The 22,994-nt window shown below is 35.4% G+C and overlaps 1 protein-coding gene across 10 annotated transcripts in view; it reads left to right on the top strand.

Moving 5' to 3' along the window:
* LOC105196676 (potassium voltage-gated channel protein Shab) overlaps positions 1–22,994 on the top strand; it is a 747,097-nt gene that overhangs the window by 177,872 nt on the left and 546,231 nt on the right. The window lies entirely within an intron of this gene.

The raw sequence follows: 22,994 nt of genomic DNA, 5'->3' as shown, positions 1-22,994 counted from the left end.
TTTGAAAAAATATATATATACATGCTTACGTTATTATTTTTAATAAAAACCATTAATAAATCTTATTATTAAAAATTCAACATTATCGTTAAGTAGCACATCTTTAGGATCATCAAATTTTAAAAGAATCGATCCCACAATTTAATCTACAATCCTCTATTCTTACCTTTGAATAATAACGTCGTTGTCGTCGTCGTCGTTACCGCGCGTCGTCGCCGTCGCCGTCGCCGTCGCCGTCGTCGTCGCCGTCGCCGTCGTCGTCGCCGTCGTCGTCGCCGTCGCCGTCGCCGTCGTCGTCGCCGTCATCGTCGTCGTTACCGCGCGTCGTCGCCGTCGTCGTTACCGCGCGTCGTCGCCGTCACCGTCGTCGTCGTCGTCGTCGTTACCGCGCGTCGTTGTCGTCGCCGTCGTCGTCGTCATCGTTACCGCGCATCGTCGCCGTCGCCGTCGCCGTCGTCGTCGTCGTTACCGCGCGTCGTCGCCGTCGTCGTCGTCGTTATCGCGCGTCGTCGCCGTCATCGTCGTCGCCGTCGCCGTCGTCGTCGTCGTCGTTACCGCGCGTCGTCGCCGTCGTCGTTACCGCGCGTCGTCGCCGTCACCGTCGTCGTCGTCGTCGTCGTTACCGCGCGTCGTTGTCGTCGCCGTCGTCGTCGTCATCGTTACCGCGCATCGTCGCCGTCGCCGTCGCCGTCGTCGTCGTCGTTACCGCGCGTCGTCGCCGTCGTCGTCGTCGTCGTTACCGCGCGTCGTCGCCGTCGTCGTCGTCGTTATCGCGCGTCGTCGCCGTCGTCGTCGCCGTCGTCGTTACCGCGCATCGTCGCCGTCGCCGTCGTCGTCGTCGTTACCGCGCGTCGTCGCCGTCGTCGTTGTCGTTACCGCGCGTCGTCGCCGTCGTCGTCGTCGTCGTTACCGCGCGTCATCGCCGTCGCCGTCGTCGCCGTCGCCGTCGCCGTCGCCGTCGCCGTCGTCGTCGTCGTCGTCGTCGTCGCCGTCGTCGTCGTCGTCGTCGTTGTCGTCGCCGTCGTCGTCGCCGTCGTCGTCGTCGTGCGTCCTTGAAATGTGCTGTCCTCGTCGTGGAATCACGAGGACGTACCATCACCCGGCACTAACGACCGTATACCTAATTCACCGCGTTTTTCGCGACGCGACGTGCCTGATTCGCGAATCCGCAAATAGGTTAGGAAAACTGTCAACTTACCCACTACATTTATGTACACATATAATATAGTCGTAGACGGCCATGATGCTTATGGGTACGGCCATGTTACATCACGTGATAGAACGGCTATGAGCGCCACTCGTTACTCGTGTCGAAAAGATGTACTGGACAAGATTCCAGGCGACGATAATGACGTATCTTAACATGTAAAACATATATATTGGACTTTGCGTCGCGATATCTTCGCTCGTAGGACACGGAGAGAAAAAATAAAAACACTTTTATTATGCAATTACCAAGCTATCGATTGAGACTACTCAGACCTTGATCGGATCAGCCGTTACTGAGATCTGATAACTCGTTAATGCTTGAAATCGCTGACTCGCGTAAAAGAGGCGAGGGTCATTCTCGCTTTGCGTTTTTTATCTTTTCTTTAAATTGGCACGAGACGCGACCGCGCCTCTTGATAAGAATTTCATGTGATGGTTCTAAATGCGACTTTTATAATTTTTAAATATAAAGTAGGCTTACACACCCAATCAGCACACAATACTTAAAAAAATATTTTTAAAAACATTTAAAAAACATTTTAAAAATATTTTTAAAAACGTTAAAAATAATGGGTTAAGTGACTTCTTTTTCATTTGAAAAAATGTTTATTTTAATGTTTAAAAAAATGTTTTTTTTTTTTAAATATTATAAAAACGTTTCTTAAACATTTAAAGAAAATGTTTATTAAACGTTAAAGAAACGTTTTTTTAATGAAGCATAAATGAGCAAAACAATATTTAAAAAAATTTTTTTTTAATTTTCGCAATTAAAAATTTTTTTAAATCGTTAAAATTAGTGGATTCATGCTACTTTTTACATTAAACAAATTTTTTTTAATAATGAGGTTTTTTTCTTAAAAATTTTTTTCGAAAATTTTTACGCGGTCACTTATTCAAGTTGCAACCCCGGTGAACGTTGCTTGATCTCTGTGATTGTTGCAAACTGATCCCTCGTGATGATTTGTAAACACCTTGTGCTAATACATGTACATCACTGATAGATCAGGTCAATACATGTTATCGAAAAAACGAAATATATATAATTAATGTATGTTATTTATATAAATATATATAATTAAGTTAATTTTGTACTGATTTTTATAGATGTTATTGAAATATTTTTTAAACAAATTTTAAAATCAATAATAATTAAAAAATAAATAGCTCAAATGTTAAGTAAATAATAAATAAACATTTTATAGAAATAAAAAATAAGTAAAAAAATTAATATTAAATAAACATTAAATAAATATTAAATAAACATTTAAAAAGTGCTTACTAAATCATTTTTTTAAATAAATAATTCATGAAAAATAAATACTTAAACAATATTAAATAAACGTTTAAAAAACGTTCATAAAAAAAAATAAAATTAATATTAAGTACATATTAAATTAATGTTCAATAAATTTTAAATTAATGTTTTTGAAATTGTGTAATGTTACGTCCACGGATTGCGAAATTGTAATCCGGGACGTAAATTTTGGTTTTTTCTTGGTTAGATTTTACCTCTGTTTGAGATTAAAGCAGCTGTCACCAGTCGTGGCTTTAAATCGTGCGATAACACGTCCAGATACACGACAATTTATTTATACAGGCAAGAGAAAACATTTTGGGAGGATATATAATTATGTGATTAATAAGCAGTGAATTTAGAAAAATCTAATAGTGTTTTATTGAAGTAAAAGGAGTTTCGACATGCGTGATTGAGGGTACGTTTGGCGTGGGGTTAAATAAACAGTGACGCCATAGTTAAATTAATAATGTATGTTTATATTTATATATTTGCTATACAAGAGAACATAAGAAAATAAATGATAATTTGTGATCACCAAATCGTTTAACCGTGGATAAAACAAATGGTTCCGTACCGATCCTTTGTCAATTTTAATTTAATTTTTACATTTTCAATTATCACCGGCGTAACCGCGGTGTGCCTTTTTTTGGTCCATATTTTCTTCAAGAGACACATAATTGAGTTGGTATGAAGGATTGCCACGTAGGAATATGAATATGTGAAATAAGTGTGCTTGTATGTCTTACCGTCTTTCCGAAAGAGTAGTAATAAGCGTTAGAGAGAGAGAAGTCAGCGCTAGTAATCTACAATTATCGACGAATTTTAATTAGTGAATGGCAAAGAAAAGAAAATATGAGAATATACGAAGAGATGAATCCGCTGGGTCGGAGAAGACACCCGTTAGAACGCCTTTTTGAAGGTAGAGATGGTCGAGAAGGAAATGTTAAAAGTCTTGGAGTAGAGAACGGTGAGTATGTCAAAGAGTCGCGTTTGCGAATCTTCCTCGACGGGAAAGAGAGAGAGATGTATTGGAAAACGTCGAGGAGTCGCGTTAGCGAGTCTTCCTCAACAAGATAAGAGAGTGAGAAAGAAGGAAGACGTCGAAGAGTCGTTTTCGTGAGTCTTCTCCGACGGCACTGGGAGTGGAAGAGAGAAGGAAGGCGTCGAAGAGTCGCTTTCGCAAGTCTTTTCCAACGTTCGGATGAAGGGGGAGGGGGGAGACAGAGAAACGAGTGAGGCCACACTCAAGCTAATGCTTGGTGTGGTTCAACCCACTGGATCTCTGTTAGGAGGGGGAGAGGAGGATGATAGTAAAGGAAAAAGCGATTCGACCGGGGCCACCCCGAAGACCAAAGTCTTCATCAGGAGTAGACCCACCCGTCGTTGAGATCGTATCTGGAGGTCTGCAGTTTGGCGGTCGCCGGGCAACGAGTCTCGCTCGACCAACAAGACTGATCTGAATTTTGGAGCTTTGATTTCACTCCTTATATAGGCAAGGATATGGGCAAGAGGTGTTGCGGGACGATTCCTCAGGTTCGCGGAAAATTCGAAGCGATAGTTTTTCGTAACTCATAGTCCTTAGGAGCCCGCCCTGTTCCACGACCGCGCGGCTCGCGCCTATAGTTCGCGCGAGGCGTTTGTAGACGGTTCCGGGGGTCGCGACTCGCGGGGATACCGCATACCACACTTCAATGCGAAATCTAATGCTTAGAAAATTAATATAAATTAAGTTCTTTATAGGATCTTGATTAGGCGTACATGGTACGGTGGAGGACCATGTACCGAAGCGTTATGCAATGTCAAATATTAATATTCTATTGTTGCTACTACGGGGAGTTAATTTTAACAGGAAAAATTTCTATAATTCTTTTATGAGTGTTATTTTTGGAATTATCGTAATTGAGAGTGTACGAGGCAATAGCGCCACGCACACGCTGTAGGTTTATGTTTAAAAAGTTAAAGTTTTATTATTATTAGTAAGAGATTGATTGATTCGAAGTTTTTTGGCATTTTTATTGGTCGTGATTTTAGAATAATCTTAATTTGAGTTGCATGGTGCAGTAGTAGGAAGCATCCATGAAAGAATCACGCTTTGATAATTATAATTTTGCCGTTCCTAATATTTTATATTAAATTGGAAAGATGAATGGAATTCCAAAGCGCGGTGCTTAAAGATATTAGAGGGGGTCGCGAGCCGAGGGGTCGGCGCGCACGAAGTTTGTCTAGCGCCGATAGATACTCGCGGGTGTTGCGCGTCGAGGGGGCGGCGCCGCGATGTTGCCAAGCGGTTGCGCATGTAAAAGCTTTATGAGCGATATCGAATTATAATTTCGATGTAGGATTTACTTAATTGGTCGGAGGGGGTTACCGATTCTTAATTAAGCTATTATCAATACGGATGGCGCGGGAAAATAAAAATTTTTTCCGCCAGGCGTAACATTTAAAATAAAAAATTAATGTAAAATAAATATTAAATTAATGTTAAATAAATGTTAAATTAATATTTTTGAAAAATGTTTTTTCAAATAAAAATTAATGTGAAATATTGAATATTAAATTAAAGTTGAATAAATGTTAAATTAATGTTACATAAACGTTAAATAAATATTTTTTTAAATCATTATTTTAAATATTTAATTAATGTAAAATAAATGTTAAATAAACATTAAATAAATATTTAATAAATGTTTAATAAATATTTTTGTTGTAATGAATTGTACAATAAAAAATTAATATTAAATAAATGTTACAAAAACATTTAAAGAATATTGTGTGCTGATTGAAAAATTAAAACACAAGTAATACTTGTCTCACCTAATATATCAGCAAAAAAATTTGGAATTCTGCATGACACTTCTCGAGAGAACGGATATCCTCTCGACCTTATTTTTTAAAACAATTAATACAAGAATAAAAACATTGTCCACTAATAAATTAAAGAAGGGCTGTGAAAAAGAATGCAACCAACACAACGAAATTAGTGCAAAAAGTAATTGTATTTCCGTATATCAGAAAAATATCAGAGAGAGCGGCGGCTTTAATCAACAAATCTAATTTCACAATTGGTCTCAGATGCCTTAATAAACTTGACAATCACATAAAAGTACATAAAGACAAAACCGAACATGATATAAAAATAATTTAGTTTATAAAATTGAATGCAATAATCGCGATGCTACTTATGTAGGGCAAACAAAAAGGTATCTGACAATCAAAATTAATAAGCACATGAACAATAAGAAATTAGATGAGTTGTTACGTTAATCATTTATAGTTATACTTATGACACATTTGACAAATAAATAAATTACTGAACATTTTAAATTCATATCTCAGATTACAGTTTACGGTGAAAATGAAAAAATATCAACATAATTAAAAAACACAACAATCTCATATGAGAGCAAAAATCCACTGGGGATATCCACTGATATCCATTGATATCCACTGGAGATTATTTTTACGTGTGTGAACTTAGCATATCATATTTTAGCATCCCATGAAACAAGGATAGTTCTGCTCGCACCCACTATAATTCTACAGTTCTGGATAATTTTAAGTTCTGTCAAATCACACAAAAAAAATATTTAAAAAAACGAGATGCTAACTTCCCGTTACACCTTCCAGCATCTCATTGAATTTTGAATGTATGAACCATAAACTACGAATATTCAAAGAGTTCTAGCGTTTTTATCCATCATATTAATAGTTCTGGCCATAAAAACAATAAAAAAAATTTTTTATTTTCAATAAATGCATTTCATACGCTGGAACGTAACATGCCTGCGTCACTATCGATAGTTCTCAGTCCCTAATATCACATACAATTACAGTTCTATCAAAAAACAATAACTAAACTATTTATTTATAAATATTATACAGAGTGCTTAAATGTGATATGCTAGCCTCCTTATTGATAGTTCTGGCTTTGTAGAAGAATAAAATCATAGTTCTCTGTCCCTAATATCACTTTAATAACAGTACTATAAAAAAGCAATAACTAAACTATTTATTTATAATTATTATACACGTCCAAAGTGCTTAAATGTGATATGCTGGCGTCACTATCGATAGTTCTGGGTTTAAACGAGCATGAAATCTTAGTTCTTAGGCCTCAGTATCACATACATCACAGTTCTATCAAAAAACAATAAATTTATTATAAATAAATAGTATAGTTATAGTTTTTTTTTATAAAACTGTAATGTATGTAATATTAGGGACTAATAACTATCATTTTATGTTCGTACAAATCCAGAACTATTGATAGTGACGCTAGACTATCATATTGTTACGAGCGGAAGTTCTCGTTCATTCACGCACTCACTCCCGCAATGAACTTAACTTCTTTATTAAACAAAGAACCACTTTTATTATGAGCCATGATATAATTAGCAGAATAATCCGTTTAAATAGCCGTAAGGCCAACACGTCCACATGACAAGTCGGCTAAACTCAAAATCAACAGACTGCTTGTTTTTAATAAACAAGCCCGTTGTCCGGAAAAACGCTTCGCGGCTTATTTACACCGCAGCTCGAACTCGCCTTGCAAGGACGACTTGGCTCGGGACATAACAATATTTAGCATGTATGCTAAACGACGTGTATAATAATTATACATAAATAGTTTCGTTAATGTTTTTTGATAGAACTATAATGTATGTGATATTAGGGACTGAGAACTACGATTTTATTCTTGTACAAACCCAGAACTATTGATAGTGACGCTAGCACATCACATTTAAGCACTTTGGACGTGTATAATAATTATAAATAAATAGTTTAATTATTGTTTTTTGATAGAACTGTTATGAAAGAGATATAAGGGACAAAGAACTATGATTTTATTCTTGTACAAAGCCAGAGCTATCAATAGTAAAGCTAGAATATCACATTTAAGTACTATGGACGTGTACAATAATTATAAATAAATAGTTACGTTATTGTTTTTTGATAGAACTGTAATGTATATGATACTAGGGAGTGAGAACTATGATTTCATGCTTGTTTAAACCCAGAACTATCGATGTGACGCCAGCATATCACATTAAGCACATTAAGCACTTCGGACGTGTATAATAATTATAAATAGTTTGGTTATCGTTTTTTCATAATACCGTTATTAACCTTTAAACACACGATTCTGTAAAATACAGAAACACATTTTCGGGTGTGGAAAATTTTTTCATCTTTGAGAAGCTATAACTTTGATTACATTAAATATTTTTCTACAACTTTTTTTTTTATAAAAGTTTAAAATCTCAAGAGTGTGATTGCGTAATCGGCATTGCCATAAAATAATTTATTGTTAAATTATAAAGAAAAAACCATTAAGCAAAAATGGTCAAAAATCCACTTTTCCTTCAAAAAATCATATCTTCGCAACAAAAAACTTTTAAGGACTTTCAAATACGGCGTTTCAAAGCTAAAGAGTTACACTTTCAAAATAAAATTTGGCAAAATCATTTCTTTTAAAAAGTATATGTAACATGGAGAATATGAGATATTTTTGGGCATCTAAATCCACTAAAAAAAAAAAAAAAAAAAACATTGCAACACAAAACTTTTAAAAACTTTACAATACGGCGTTTAAAAGCTAAAGATTCATACTTTCAAAAAAATTATATCATTGTCATTTCCATTAAAAAAATGTACTTATGTAATAAGGCAAATATGAGATATTTTTGATTAAATCGCGTTAAATCGTGTCTAAAATTGAAAATTGATATGTTTCATGATACATTTCGGAAAAACTCCCTTTTCTACAGCATTTTATAATATTCCAACTTTAGACAGAATGCGAGTGACATCTGCAAACCGACCTGTAGTTCGAACGTATTTTGTTCAGCTTTTTTATGTAAAATACTCACAAAAAAAGTTTTACTTACACATTACATGGGTCGCATTGACCCTAACAAAACTTTGCTGCCGTGCCGTTCGGATCCTAGCTGATAAAAGAAATTAATCAACCATATCAATCAAAAGAGAAGATTTCAAACTTTTTTTACAATTTGGTCCAAACCTCCTATCTCATTCCGTCTTCATACTGCAAACGTTCGAAACTTCATATGGGGTCTCTCAGACCCACTTACATATGTTTAAGGGTTAAAGTGATATTTGAGACTAAGAACTATGTTTTCATTTTTTTACAAAGCCAGAACTATCAATAGGGAGGCTAGCATATCACATTTAAGCACTCTGTACGTGTATAATAATTATAAATAAATAGTTTAGTTATTGTTTTTTAATAAAACTGTAATGTATGAGATATTATTAGGGACTGAGAACTGTCGATAGTGACGCAAGCATGTTACATTCCAGCGTGTGAAATGCATTTAATAATGATAAAAAATTTTTTTATTGTTTTCATGGCCACAACTATTAATATGATGGATAAAAACGGTAGAACTCTTGGAATATTCGTAGTTTATGGTTCATACATTTGAAATTCGATGAAATGCTGGAAGGTGTAACGAGTAGTTAGCATCTCATTTTTTTAAATATTTTTTTTTTTGGCGTAATTCGATAGAACTATTGCTAAAAATTATTCAAAACTGTAAAACTATAGTGGATGCGAGCAGAACTGTCCTTACTTCATGAGATGCCAAAATATGATATGCTAATTTCATACACGTATTATTTTTACAAATATTAAAAAGAGACTACACAGGTTTAACTTTATGTGAGTAGATGATATCTCAAATGGACAATAAAATAAAGAACAATCCAGATTTTTTACAATCTCATATGTTAATACTTTATCAGATAGATTAAAAACATTTTTTAAGAATTACATAGTACGTTTGGCTTACACAGGTTTAAATAGGCGTAGTAAATTTATTAGAATGTAAAAAGACAAACGAATCCAAAAGAATCACATTTGAATGTAATATACATATAGGATTAACTGCAGAGACTACGATGTGTCTTAAGTAGAACAAACGGGTAGATAGTTGAGAAATAGAATAAGTGAACATAGAAATCACATAAATAAGAATACTGATAAATAAGAACACTCCGTTAGCATTAAACATAGGGTTAATATGCAGTATAAATTTAATTGGAATGAGGTAAAAATATAAAAAAAAAAAATATTAAACAAAAGATTCATCTCAGAGATGATACACAATCAAAAGCAAAAACAGGCTGTTAACTTTCAAACCGGCACCGTTCGCATTAATCTTTTGCATTCCAAATTATTCTCCAAAAAATAGTTGTTACCATTTTTTTTCTACATTTACAACAATACGACCGTCTAAGTATACTGCATGATCTTTATTCGTCAACAGTATTACTTGTGCTTTCGTAAGCCCATTTTATTTTAAAAAATTATAATTAATATCTTTACAACATATCACAGTTTCAAATATTTATGCGTTTTTATTGCTAAATTTCCATTTTCGTTATATAATTCTTTTAATGCCATGCTTATGAGAAAGTAAAAAATTTAATTTTAAAGTGAAATATATTACTTTTTTTTTAAATTCGTATATAACTTGGAACAATTAAGCCACGCATAAAAGAACATATAAATTGTTTGTACAGAAGAATAAAAAATAAAAAATATTTATAGTTATATAAATTATTTATTTAAAGTAATAATATTGCTTTTTTACTAATTTTGAAATTAATTTAAATATTACGTGCATTAACTTTGAAGTAATTGTAATTTTCATATTTATATTCGAATCTGTCAATACATTTGCATATGCATTTGAATGTACAAAATGTATAAATCTAGATGTACAGTTCCGGAATTTGCTATTATATTTGTATGGCAGTTTGCGGAATCTGCCGTACAACATAAATTTTTTCCAAGACAGCCCTAGAAAATGCTAAATATCCCGGAATCTGCCCATACAAAGTTTAAAAAGTCCCGGAATCTGCCCGGATTATATATGTGTAGGATGGTTAATACTTTGACTCGTATCATTCATAATATGCGCGCATTGAGCAACGAGGATTTGTTGCGTAACGATCTCATACGTGAGTTCCGCAAAAGAGGACGTTCTTCGCGGTTGCGTTGGCGTGGCGTGACGTAGCGTAGAAAACAGTTTTTAGGCGAGCGTCAATGGCAGCGGATCAGTTTTGAAATATCACATTACTTATGGAAATACAATTACGCCTGCTGTCTAACCTGACATTCTCTACAATTTGGGGGCTCGTTCGAGATCAGGAATAAAATCTCTCGAGAACAAAAAGACGAAGAGACGAGTGACGACGCCTAATCTTTTGAGAAGGAAAACGACGAAAAGACGACTTATGACGCCGCTGATCAGTAAGCATTAAGACGCTGTTGGTGTTTGAAACGACGGGACACGGGTGACAGAAACGACGAAATCGCTAAATCGGCATTATAATTAAGACGAGAGACAAAGACAAAAGACGAAGACAAAAAATATAGATGAGAGACGAAGATGAAAGACGAAGACGAGAGATAAAGACAAGAGACAAGAGCGAAAGACGAAGACCAGAGATAAAGACGAGAGACGAAACGAAAGACGAAAACGAGAGACAAAGACGAGGAGTGAAAGACGAAAACGAGAAACCGAGAAGTAAAGACGAGAAGTGAGACGTTAAACGTTAGGCAACAGACGAAAGATACAGCTACGGCGAACAGACTGCTGCCCGAGAAATAGCGTCGTAGCAAGAATCAACGCTGTGAGAAACGCGTGCATCGGACGTAAACGGCGGCCATATTGTGGAGAACGTGTGCTTTACCGCAAACGACGGCCATATTGTATTTAGAGACTGGACGATGATTGTTTTCTTCTGTCTTACCAATTGGCGTAAACAATGGAGACACTTGGACAAATCCAAATCGCTAATAAAATTTGAACATCTTCACGCCCAGCTGTATACACACTGTATCGGCTTGTGTTCAAAGAGGAGGGAAATCGTGCCAGTTGCAAACAACTGCGTGAGTTTCGTGGCTTCAATTTTAATGACGCATCTCAGAAGTTCCGAACAAAATACGAACATTCTGCTGTTTTCACGATTGGCGACCTGACGTCGATGTGTAATATCCTTGGATTAGATTACACAGGTACCAAAGAAGATTTAAGACAGAGAATAATACGAGCGCTTATGGATATCCAATCATTAGTGCCGCGCGAAGATGACGATGCCGATTCCGAAGAAGAATCAGAGAAGTCAGAAGGAGGGGAAGAGCTGCCGCGGAGACGACGATCGAAAGCGAGAGCAGACAACGACATAGATGTTTTCTCTCACTCGAGCACCGATTTGTACCAAATCCCACTGAAACACAAGAGACAAAATAGAACAAAAATTACTTTCAACTTCAAAGATGCAGAAGACACCATTCGTCCATTAGAGGAGAGTGATCATTGTTCAATCGAAAAGTGGATCGCAGATTTTGAGGAGCTGACAACGTTATTCAAGTGGAACGCTATGCAAAAACTGGTGTTTGCACGTAAATCTTTTAAAGGCGTTGCTAAAATATTTATGCGTGGATTGAGCATCACAAAATTTTGGAAACAACTAAAAGAAACCCTTAAGGAGGAATTCAGAAAGTGAGCAGCGCTGATATCCACCAAAAATTTGCAAAAAAGAGAATGAAGAAAAACGAAAATCTGCAAGAATATTATCTATCTATGAGAGAAATAGCATCACAAGGTGATATTGACGTCAAGTCGGTTATTCAATATATACTATTGATGGCATTCCGGAGAGCAGCAATAAGGTCGTGTTGTATGGAGCCCGTAATACAACGAGTTCAAGGTGCGCCTTCGTACTTGTGAGAAGTTGCAGGAACTAGAGACCGCCTGCAGCAAAGGGTATTTGAAAAAAGAAACTACAAGTAAACTAGCAAAAGACAATGCCAGACAGGAAAATACGATGCAAAGAGCATGGCGAAGAATAGATGTTACAACTGCGGCGAGAGAGGACACCGATTGACCGTATGTCAATTTAAAGAGAGAGATAAAAAACGTAATAATTTCGGTCACAAAGCAAAAAACTGTCCGTTAAAAAATTCTGACAAATCGCTGGTAACAACTAACGTGTTTGTACAGTTTGTCGATACGAGTTGAATGTTTAAAGAAATTGTAATTGGAGATAAAAGTTTGCGTGTTTTACTAGATACAAGCAGTCATTTTTTTTTAATGCGCGAGAATATTTTTACAACAATTAATATATCAAAGCTGTGTGAATCGCAAGTACTATTGACAGGTATTACTCAAGGCTAAGTTAAGACGCTTGGATACTTCCAAACGACGATCATTATAGACAATGCCGATTTTTCTATAACATTCTATGTGATTCCTTCAGAGGCCTTAACTGTCAATATAATTTTAGGAACTAATTTTATAAATCAAACTAAGAAAACTATCAATCAAAATGGTATTAAAGTCATGAAATCTAAGGCTTTAGTTTTTCTTTCACAGATTAAATTACAACTGAACAATGACAAACTAATTCACACAGATCTGATTATTGATGACGAATCAAAAAGGACGGTAGAATGCATGATGTCGATGTACAAACCGGATAAAGTTAAGACGACAGATATCGAATTAAAACTAACTTTGAAGGAAGAAACATCCATTTATCAGTCTCCACGACAACTGCCACCGAAAGAGAGAGAAATAGTTGAGAAACAGATGAACGATTGGTTACGCAAAGAAATTGAGCCATGTTCATCTGAATATGCAAATCTTATCGTAGTTGTTAAAAAAAAGACGGTTCTCCTCGACTCTGTGTCGATTATAGAAAATTAAATCGAGTAATGGTAAGAGATAAATATCCACTTTCGGTGGAGGAACAAATTGATTTACTGACAGAGGCTAATATATTCAGCACAATGGATCTAGAAAACGCGTTTTTCCATGTTAACGTAAGAAAATGCAATAAAAAATATACAGCTTTTGTCATTCATCAGAGTCATTATCAATTCCGTATAGTACCTTTTGGATTATGTAATTCTCCACCTGTTTTTCAACAATTTATTAATCATATTTTTTGACCTTTAGTTAATGAGAAAATCTTATTGATCTACTTAGACAATTTACTTGTAATTGCAAACAATGTGAGCAAAGGTATTAGACGCTTGCAAAGAGTACTCGAAGTCGCGAGTAATTATGGGTTAAATATTAACAAAAGAAAATGTCAATTATTACAATCAAAGATAGAATACCTAGGATATGTTATAGAAGCTGGTGAGATTTGCCCATCTCCTAACAAGGTGCAAGCTGTTTTAAATTTTCCAAAGCCACGTTCATTAAAAGATGTACAGAGTTTTCTTGGACTGTCTGGCTATTTTAGAAAATTTATTGAACTTTATGCTATAAACGCTAGATCTCTAAGTGATATGTTAAAAAAGGGGAACACGTTTCAATTCAGTTTCAAAGAGAAAGAATCGTTTGAAAAGTTAAAAGGAGATTTAAGTAGAGATCCTGTTTTAAAAATTTTTAATCCCAAGTTTGAGACAGAACTGCACACTGACGCGGACGGTCTTGGAGCAATCTTTTTGCAAAAAAATCCCAATAAAAAATTACACCCGGTGTACTATATGAGCTATAAAACAATTGAAGTAAAATCCAGATATACGAGTTACGAATTAGAGATTCTCGCAGTAGTAAGAGCCTTAGAAAAATTCCGACATTATCTGTTGGGCATTAGATTCAGGCTTGTTACTGACTGTGCCGCGTTTAAGCAAACCATGAGTGAAGTTAAATTGTCTGCTAAGATAGCAAGATGGGTTTTATTAATTAAAGAATTTGACACAATTGTAGAACATAGAGTAAATTCTAGAATGAAACATGTCGATACACTTAGCCGCTATCCGGTTATGACAATTAGTAGCGAGGATAATGTTGTAATTCGAATAGCCAACGTGCAAAAGAATGATCCAGAGCTGCAAGCCATTATGGACGTTTAGAAAATTAAGCCGTATGATGATTATTTTATACGTAATGACGTATTATACAAATTTCAAGATGGTTGTGAATTGCTTGTTGTATCACAAGACATGCAAAACGAAATCATCCAAACGGCCCACAACAAAGGATATTTTGCAGTCAAACGTACTGAAAAAGGCATTAAACAAGAATTTTATATTCCGATGTTAACAAAAAAGACTGAAAATGTAATCGCTAATTGTGTTCCTTGTATTTTAAGCAACAAAAAGTCGGGTAAACAAGAGGGATTTCTTAATCCGTCAGATAAAGAAGATTTTCCGTTAGAAATTTATCATTTTGATCATTTAGGACCGTTAGATTCAACTAACAAAAATTACAACCACATTTTTGCTATAATTGATAGCTTTACTAAATTTATTTGGTTGTATCCTACAAAGTCTACAACGTCTAAGGAAGTAATTTTGAAGCTACAATTGTAGAGTCAAGTTTTCGGAAATCCTGCTTATTTTATTACTGATAGAGGCACTGCTTTCTCTTCTTTAAAATTTCAAGAATATTGTAAAAATGATGGAATCAAGCACTCGATGATTACGACCGGTGAGCGTTGAGCAAATGGGCAAATCGACCGATTTAATGGAACGATTATTCCTGTATTAACTAAACTTGCGTTAAACCATCCTACGAAGTGGTATAAATATGTACCTAAGATTCAACAGACACATTAAATGCTACATTCCAAAGAAATTAGAATGACTCCTTTCAAATTGCTACTGGGCGTAAAAATGAAACAAAAAAATGATCTAACAATTAAGGATAAACTTGATAAAGAATTTCAGTTGCAGTTTGAACAGAGTCGTGACCAATTACGTGATTGAACAAAAAATCAAATTAGTAGAATACAAGAAAAAAACCGTATAATTTAAGACATATAATTGATCGATTAAACGAACTTACCTTAAGTGAAGTTCTATCGCAATTGTATGAAGCGCCTCCTCCGAAAGATCACCATTCGTAGTACCCTCCTTAGTGCCGATGGCGCCACAAGGTTTACAGTAAAATTTTTTCGGCTCGCTACCGCTCTGTGGTTCCCGTTCCGCGGGTTCCGGTCCTCTATCTTCATTATTTTAAAGAATTGCCGTACGCTATGTTGGGATTATGCGATTTTAGCATGGGAATTTAACAGGGTGGGAGTGATCTTTCGGAGGAGGCGCTTCATACAATTGCGATAGAACTTCACTTAAGGTAAGTTCGTTTAATCGATCAATTGTATTGCGCGCCTCCTCCTCAGATCACCATTCGTAGATGTTCAAAGGTGTATGGCAAGCACGGTGAACTGTATATATCCTTTTGTTGATCTATTTATTATACACATGTATATACATGTATACGCATATATATACGTATATATTATTTTTCTTTAATACCTGTATTATTATTATTATTATTATTATTTTTTTTTTTTTTAATAGTTTTAGCATATATGCTACGATCTTCTTCGATTTGACGATCATAGAATTTTGCGAACATCTGCGAGGATGTGGTCCAGCCGGCAGTTTTTCTAATTAGATCAATATTGACGCCTTTCCTTTTTGCTGCGGACGTTGACGCGTGATGTGCTATACGCAGTGAAGGTAGACGTATCTACTCCACTCTTTTGGAGTACGTCCTTTATCCAACGACTTAAGGATTGACTTGTGATGCTCTTGTATGGTTTTTTCCCCGAGATGAACAATTCGTTAATGTCTTTACGAAGGTGGCTGGTGCGTTTTAAATATGTTTCCAGTGCTGAAGCTGCGCATATAGTAGGATCATCAAAAAAGAAAGGTAACATGAGATTTGGTTGAAACTTTTTAGGCTCAGATGTCTTCAGTTGTGCGGGAATTTTAATTTCTATGTGATTTTCTTTTTTAATAATATCTTGAATGTTAATGGCTGCTAATGTTTGAATCCTATGACCCGTCGTTAACGCCAGTAGTACTGCGACTTTCTTTGATAAAAATTCTAGTGGAATTTTTTCGTTTGGAGACCATTGTGAGATGCAGTCGAGGACAATTTTGGGATCCCATGTCGTATCGTATTTAGGTTGTGCTGGTCTGAGTTTTGAGACGCCTTTGCAGAAACGTTTAATTGATGCATCCTCTCCTATCTGTGGTCCCAGAATTAAGGCTATTGCTGATCTGAGGGTGTTAATGGAGCCATAAGCAGCTCCGTTTTGGAATTCGCTAGTAAGGAATTGCAAAACATCTGGAATCTCGGCGGACAAAATTAATGTTCCAGTGAAGTAGCAGTACTTCCACCATTTTCTTAGTGCTGAGTCGTATTGACGAAGCGAAGAGGTGCTCAAGGATTCGATGCAGATCTTGATTGTTTCTGGCGTCATATTTTTTAGCTGGTACGCCTGTTCGATGAGATTCTGCCCACCAGGGAAAGCTGGGACCATAATGGATGAGGAGCTCTGTTAGAAGAAGATAAGAGATTGAAACTTGGTTTAAATATAATAGGTTTGAATTCAAACATCTGTATACATTGGGGGAACCAGGCTTGAGATGGCCAGTTTGGTATGACTAGAATACCTCTGGCGTTATTATTACGGATCTTCTTTAAAACTTTTGGGATTAGTGCAAAAGGTGGGAAAGCATAAAAGAATTCGTGGTTCCAATCGATGGTGAAAGCATCTATTGCAATAGAACCAGGATCTTGTTTCCAGGATACGTATTTCGAGCATTTGTTGTTAATTCTGGTAGCGAAAAGATCAATAGTCGGTTTGCCAATTCTCATATATAATTGCTTAAAGGCCTTTTGTGAAAGACTATACTCGATGTCCGGTTATATCCGCCTAGACTCCTGGTCTGCAATGACGTTATCTTCTGAACGAATATATGAAGCAAAGATCCATATATTGCGTTGTTCACATCAAGACCAAATTTCTTTCGCTACTTTGCTCAGGTGTTCGAATTGTATTCCTCCCATCCGATTAATGTAAGAGATAGCCGTAGTATTGTCGATACGAAGTAGGATATCGCAATTCTTAAAGTCTTTTGCAAAGCATTTTAGACCAAAAAATGCTGCCTGTAATTCTAAGTAATTGATATGATGTTGTTGTTCCTCACTATTCCAAAATCCATGAGTTTTAGCGTTGTTGCAGCTAGCTCCCCAGCCTGACCGAGATGCGTCGGAAAAGATCTCTGTAACGAACTTTGGACTCGATATGGGATTAAAAATATATGAAATATTTTTCTTCCACCATATTAAATCATCGTTTACTCTAGGAGTCAATTTCATCTGTGCTTCGAAATTATCTGCATTGTTCCTCAGGGCCAAGAATTTTTCGCGTTCAAGGTCTTTTATGTGTGCCCAGCCATATTTGGTTGCCAAACAACAGGAGCTAAAAGTACCTACTAGTGAAGCAAACTCGCGAATTTTGTATCTCGAGCCTATTTTAAAGTTTTTAATTAATTTAAGTATCCTATCGCGCTTTTCTATTGGAAGTTCTATTTTCATTTCATTTGAATTTAAAATAAAGCCTAGAAATTTTTGGCTTACTTAGAGATGTTGTCGCGGTATTTTTAGCGACTGGCTTTAGATCCTTAGATGACTTTTCTAAGGATTTTGCTGCCTTGAGTGTTTCTGTTAGATCGCTCCCGAAAAGCCATTCTCCCGGCTTGGTCGCAACTAGCGTCTCCTTTAAAGTCGGATTTAGGTTTGCCATGAGTATGAGGCGCCTAGTGAGCGTCTCGTCTCGTTGTAAATCTATTAACATACGAGTGACATCGCTCAAGATTCGAATTATTTCAACTCGGTCGTTCGACCGCCTCGTTTATGGATAGCTTAGACAGGGTTGAGCCCAATGCTGCCAAGCATACTGTTACCTTTTCTTGTTTTTCCGCGATTCGCTTATCTCTAGCGAGGATGGCTTCTGCTAGAGATGCTTTTACTTCTTTATTGAGTGTAGGAGGCTCATACTGGGTGCAATTTTCCGGAACAGGGTATTTCTCGTATATTTTCTTGCGATCTTCTATGGGTAGACCTTCTTGCAATATGTCATCCCATCGAGTCACTATGTCCGCGTGAATTGATGGGCCACGCTTCTTATTTGGCTCTAATCGCTTGCCCATGGCTTCGAGTACCTCCTCTGTAAGAGTCGGAATTGTTAAAGTCTCTGTTGTTGCAACTTTTTCTTTTTTATTAGAAGGCGTCGATGGAATTTCGCTGATTTCTGTCGATTCTATGGGAGGAGATGTCTTCTCCTCTCTGTCCTGAATTGAGTAAAGATCTGGTGACTGCGTGTATTCCCGACTATGTGACTGATCGTAAGATTGACTTCGGGAACGGCTTTTGTCTGTTTTATTTTCACGCGAACTTCTCGACGACCGAGAACTCGGGCTGGAACGACTGCCATTACCTGCAACAATTTGAATACGAAATGGATAACCCGTTGGCTATTTATTCATTTCGACCATTGGATAGTGGCTTGCACCTCCTTTGGTTATGCATCCGTGGGAAAGCATTGCCTTCCAGCGGAGACTTGTCTGCGTACGGATGTGCAATTTTGTTGTTTCGACCAATGGACAGTGACTTGCACTGTTATAGGTTATGTGTCCGTAGGAGAACATTGTTCTTCCGCGGAGACTTGTCCACATACGGATTTAAAATTAGTCGTCTCGACTAATAACGGTGACTTGCACCTTTGCGAGCGCACGTAGTGCGCGTAATATGCGTTCGCTCGCTCGTGGCGAGCGGAGCGCCGAGGATCGCGGAGGCGAGCGAGCTCGCTCCGCGATCGCGTGTGTGTCGTATCGCTGCCGCCGGCCCTCTCGGAGGTAGCCGGTCGGCGACACTGCCAGTGGGAAAACATTGTTTTCCGGCAGAAACTTGTCTGCGTCAGGATATGCAGTGTAACAAAAGTGAGGTTAGACTTACGTTTCTCTTGTAATTGACGAACTAGTCGTTCTTGCTCTTTAAGCTTTTCTTCTAATCGCTTAAGCTTTTTTCCTAGTCTATTCTCTTTTCCTTCTTCACTGGACAGTTTTCGTTTGTGTCCCATTTTTCATACACAGTTCACGCCTTGTGGCTATTCCTTGGGCACAAGGAAAAAGAATGAAGATAGAGGACCGGAACCCGCGGAATGGGAACCACAGAGCGGTAGCGAGCCGAAAAAATTTTACTGTAAACCTTGTGGCGCCATCGGCACTAAGGAGGGTACTACGAATGGTGATCTGAGAAGGAGGCGCGCAATACAATTTAAGAAGACGTAAGCCAAACAAATATCAAACAAACGATTTAATCGGGATTAAGAGAGTCCAAATGGGGCCTAGCAAAAAACTTTGTGCCAAATAACTTGGTCATTACAAGATTATAAATGTTAAGCTTAACGACATTTATGAGGTCGAACGTGAATTGCCTGGTCAAGGTCCCATAAAAACTAGCATTTGCGCAAAGTATATGAAACCTTGGTCCTCAGTATTATAATCATCCGGGTCAGACAACATTTCAGGACAGCCGAGTATAGGATGATTAATATTCTGACTCGTGTCATTCATAATACGTGCGCATCGAGCGTTGAGGATGGGTTGCGTAACGATCTCATACGCGAGTTCCGCAAGAGAGGACATTCCTCGCGGTTGCGTTGGCGTGGCATGATGTGGCGTACAGAACAGTTTTTAGGCGAGTGTCAATGGTAGCGGATTTGAAATCCGATCAGTTTTGGAACACTACATTACTTATAGAAATACAATTACACTGCTGTTTAACCCGACATTTCCTACATATATATATATATATATATATATATATATATATATATATATATATATATATATTAGGGTAGTCCTTATTTTGGATATTTTCGACTTTTTATGCTCCTAAGGGTTTAAACGCTTCCAAATTAATAAAAAAAATTCCCTAAAAATTTGAGCTCTTAATATTAACTCTAAGATAGTCCGCATGACCACCTAAGTTTCTTATGGAAATAACATGTAAAAAACTTCTTTTATTCTTCAAAATTTTATATGTCTTTTAAGAATGATCCTAAAATTATGAGAAGTAAATATTTTTGTAGAGAATTTAACGCTCTACAGAAAAGGTCTTATGATTTTTCGGTAAGTGTACTGGTTCAAAAGTTATTCGAGGTCAAAGTTCAATTAAAATAAAATCATTAATGTTTTCAAGTATATTTAGAAAATAAACAGTTGTACCATAAAATATATTACAATGTAATATGTATTCCAATATAATATATTACAATATATTACAATGTAATATATTTTTTGGTACAACTGTTTATTTTGTAAATATACTTGAAAACATTGATGATTTTATTTTAATTGAACTTTGACCTCGAATAACTTTTGAACCAGTGGACTTACTGAAAAATCATAAGACCTTTTCTGTAGAGCGTTAAATTCTCTACAAAAGTATCTACTTCTCATAATTTTAGGATCATTCGTAAAGGACATATAAAATTTCAAAGAATAAAAGAACTTTTTTACATGTTATTTCCATAAGAAACTTAGGCTGTTATGCAGACTATCTTAGAGTTGATATTAAAAGCTCAAATTTTTAGAGAATTTTTTTTTATTAATTTGGAAGCGTTTAAACTTTGAGAGCATAAAAATTCGAAAATATCTAAAATAAGGACCACCTTAATGTATATATATATATATATATATATATTAGGGTGCTCCAAAAAAACCATCTATTTTTTTATGTTTCACCGGAAATCAAAAGTATATATTGCAAATGTAAATTTTGTTTTTTATTCAGATTTTTAAAAAAATGTTTTAGAAATTGCTGTAATCGTTTAAACACGAATATCGATGTAACATAACATTTTAATTTTTTGAAATTACATTGAGGCATATTCTGTTAAATTGATCATTGAAATATTGTTGCCAGGAATCAAATATATAAGCTCAAATTTTTGTAGCCAAAAATACTGACAGAGTCATTTATTTAATTCTTCAAAACTCGATTTTTTACAAAAATGAATATTTAAAGGTTTAAAAAACCTGTTTTGACTAATTGCAGTCGAAAATTGTTTGTGGTATCGGTTTCACTGTTCAATGGAGTATATATTATGATATACAGAAATTTTAATATTTATTGATAGATAATGCTGCAGTCATAAAATGCTTAAAAAATGCGATTTTTCTTAAACCTGGCCTTCATACCAACACCAGATTTATTTTTTGTGACAAATTTTTGTTAAAGAAAAATATTTTTATATAAAATATACTTTTAAAAAAATATATTTTATAAAAATATTTTAAAAAATATTTTTAAAAATTTTTATAAAAATACTTTTTTATAAAAACTGTTATAAAATATATTTTTTATAAAAGTATATTTTATATAAACATTTTTCGTTAACAAAAATTTGTCAAAAAAATTAAATCTGGTGTTGGTATGAAGCTAGGCTTAAGAAAAATTGCATTTTTAAGCATTTTATGACTGTTGCACTATCTATCAATAAATGTTAAAGTTTCTGTATATCATAATATATTCTCCATTAAACAAGAAAACCGAAACCATAAACAGTTTTTGACTGCAATTGGTCAAAATAGATTTTTTAAGACTTTAAATGTTCATTTTTGTAAAAATTCGAGTTTTAAAAAATGAAATAAATGATTTACTGTCAGTATTTTTAGCTACAAAAATTGAAGCTTATATATTTGATTCCTGTCAACAATATTTCAATGATCAACTTAACAGGATATGCCTTAATGTGATATAAAACAATTGAAATATTATGTTACGTCGATTTTCGTGTTTAAACGTTTACAGCGACCTCTAAAACATTTTTTAAAAATCTGAACAAAAAACGAAATTTACTTCTGCAACATATATAATACTTTCGATTTTCGGTGAAGCACATAAAGAAAAAGAATAGTCGGTTTTTTTAGACCACCCTTAAATACACACGCGCGCGCGCGCGCGCGTGCGTGCGTGTGTGTGTGTGTGTGTATAATATAATATACATACATATCCTGTTTTATTTCAGAAACCATTTTTTAAATGATTTTTAAACGAAATTATTGCAATTTTAAAATAAACAGTAAAATTAATTTTGAGTTAATTTTGTTTATAATCCTGTCAAGTTTTCAATATTTTAATAATCTTATGTTTTATATTTAATTATGTAAAATTTTACATTCATTCATGAAAATTATTATTTATTATCCTTTTTATTTCCATGACATTATGTGACAGTATTAATTTATTATATTACATTTTATTATTTTATTTCATTTTCTACTTTTAAAATAAAAGTGTTGCATTTTAAAGGTCTATGGGAGGCCGAGGCAATTCGGAAGACTATTTTTTCTTTTGCGTCTCCTGAATCCTATATTCATTAAAAAAAAAGTTGAACGTTATGAAAGATTGAACCTTCCCCTTCACAATGCCATTATAGATTGAACACGGAAATGTATTTGCTTTGAAGTACATATAAAAATGTTGACCAATGCCAAATATCCCCGCGCACGGGACTAATTCATAATTAGTCCCAAAATATTCTGAAATTTATGTTTTAAGATGAAAGAAATGTAGAAAGTTATTGTTAAGACTGTTGTTTTATTCAGAAAAGGATATATAGTATTATGATGAAATGT

The sequence above is a fragment of the Solenopsis invicta genome, chromosome 4, assembly GCF_016802725.1.
Source record: "Solenopsis invicta isolate M01_SB chromosome 4, UNIL_Sinv_3.0, whole genome shotgun sequence".
NCBI lineage: Eukaryota > Metazoa > Arthropoda > Insecta > Hymenoptera > Formicidae > Solenopsis > Solenopsis invicta.
This window is presented reverse-complemented; position numbering and strand designations above follow the sequence as displayed.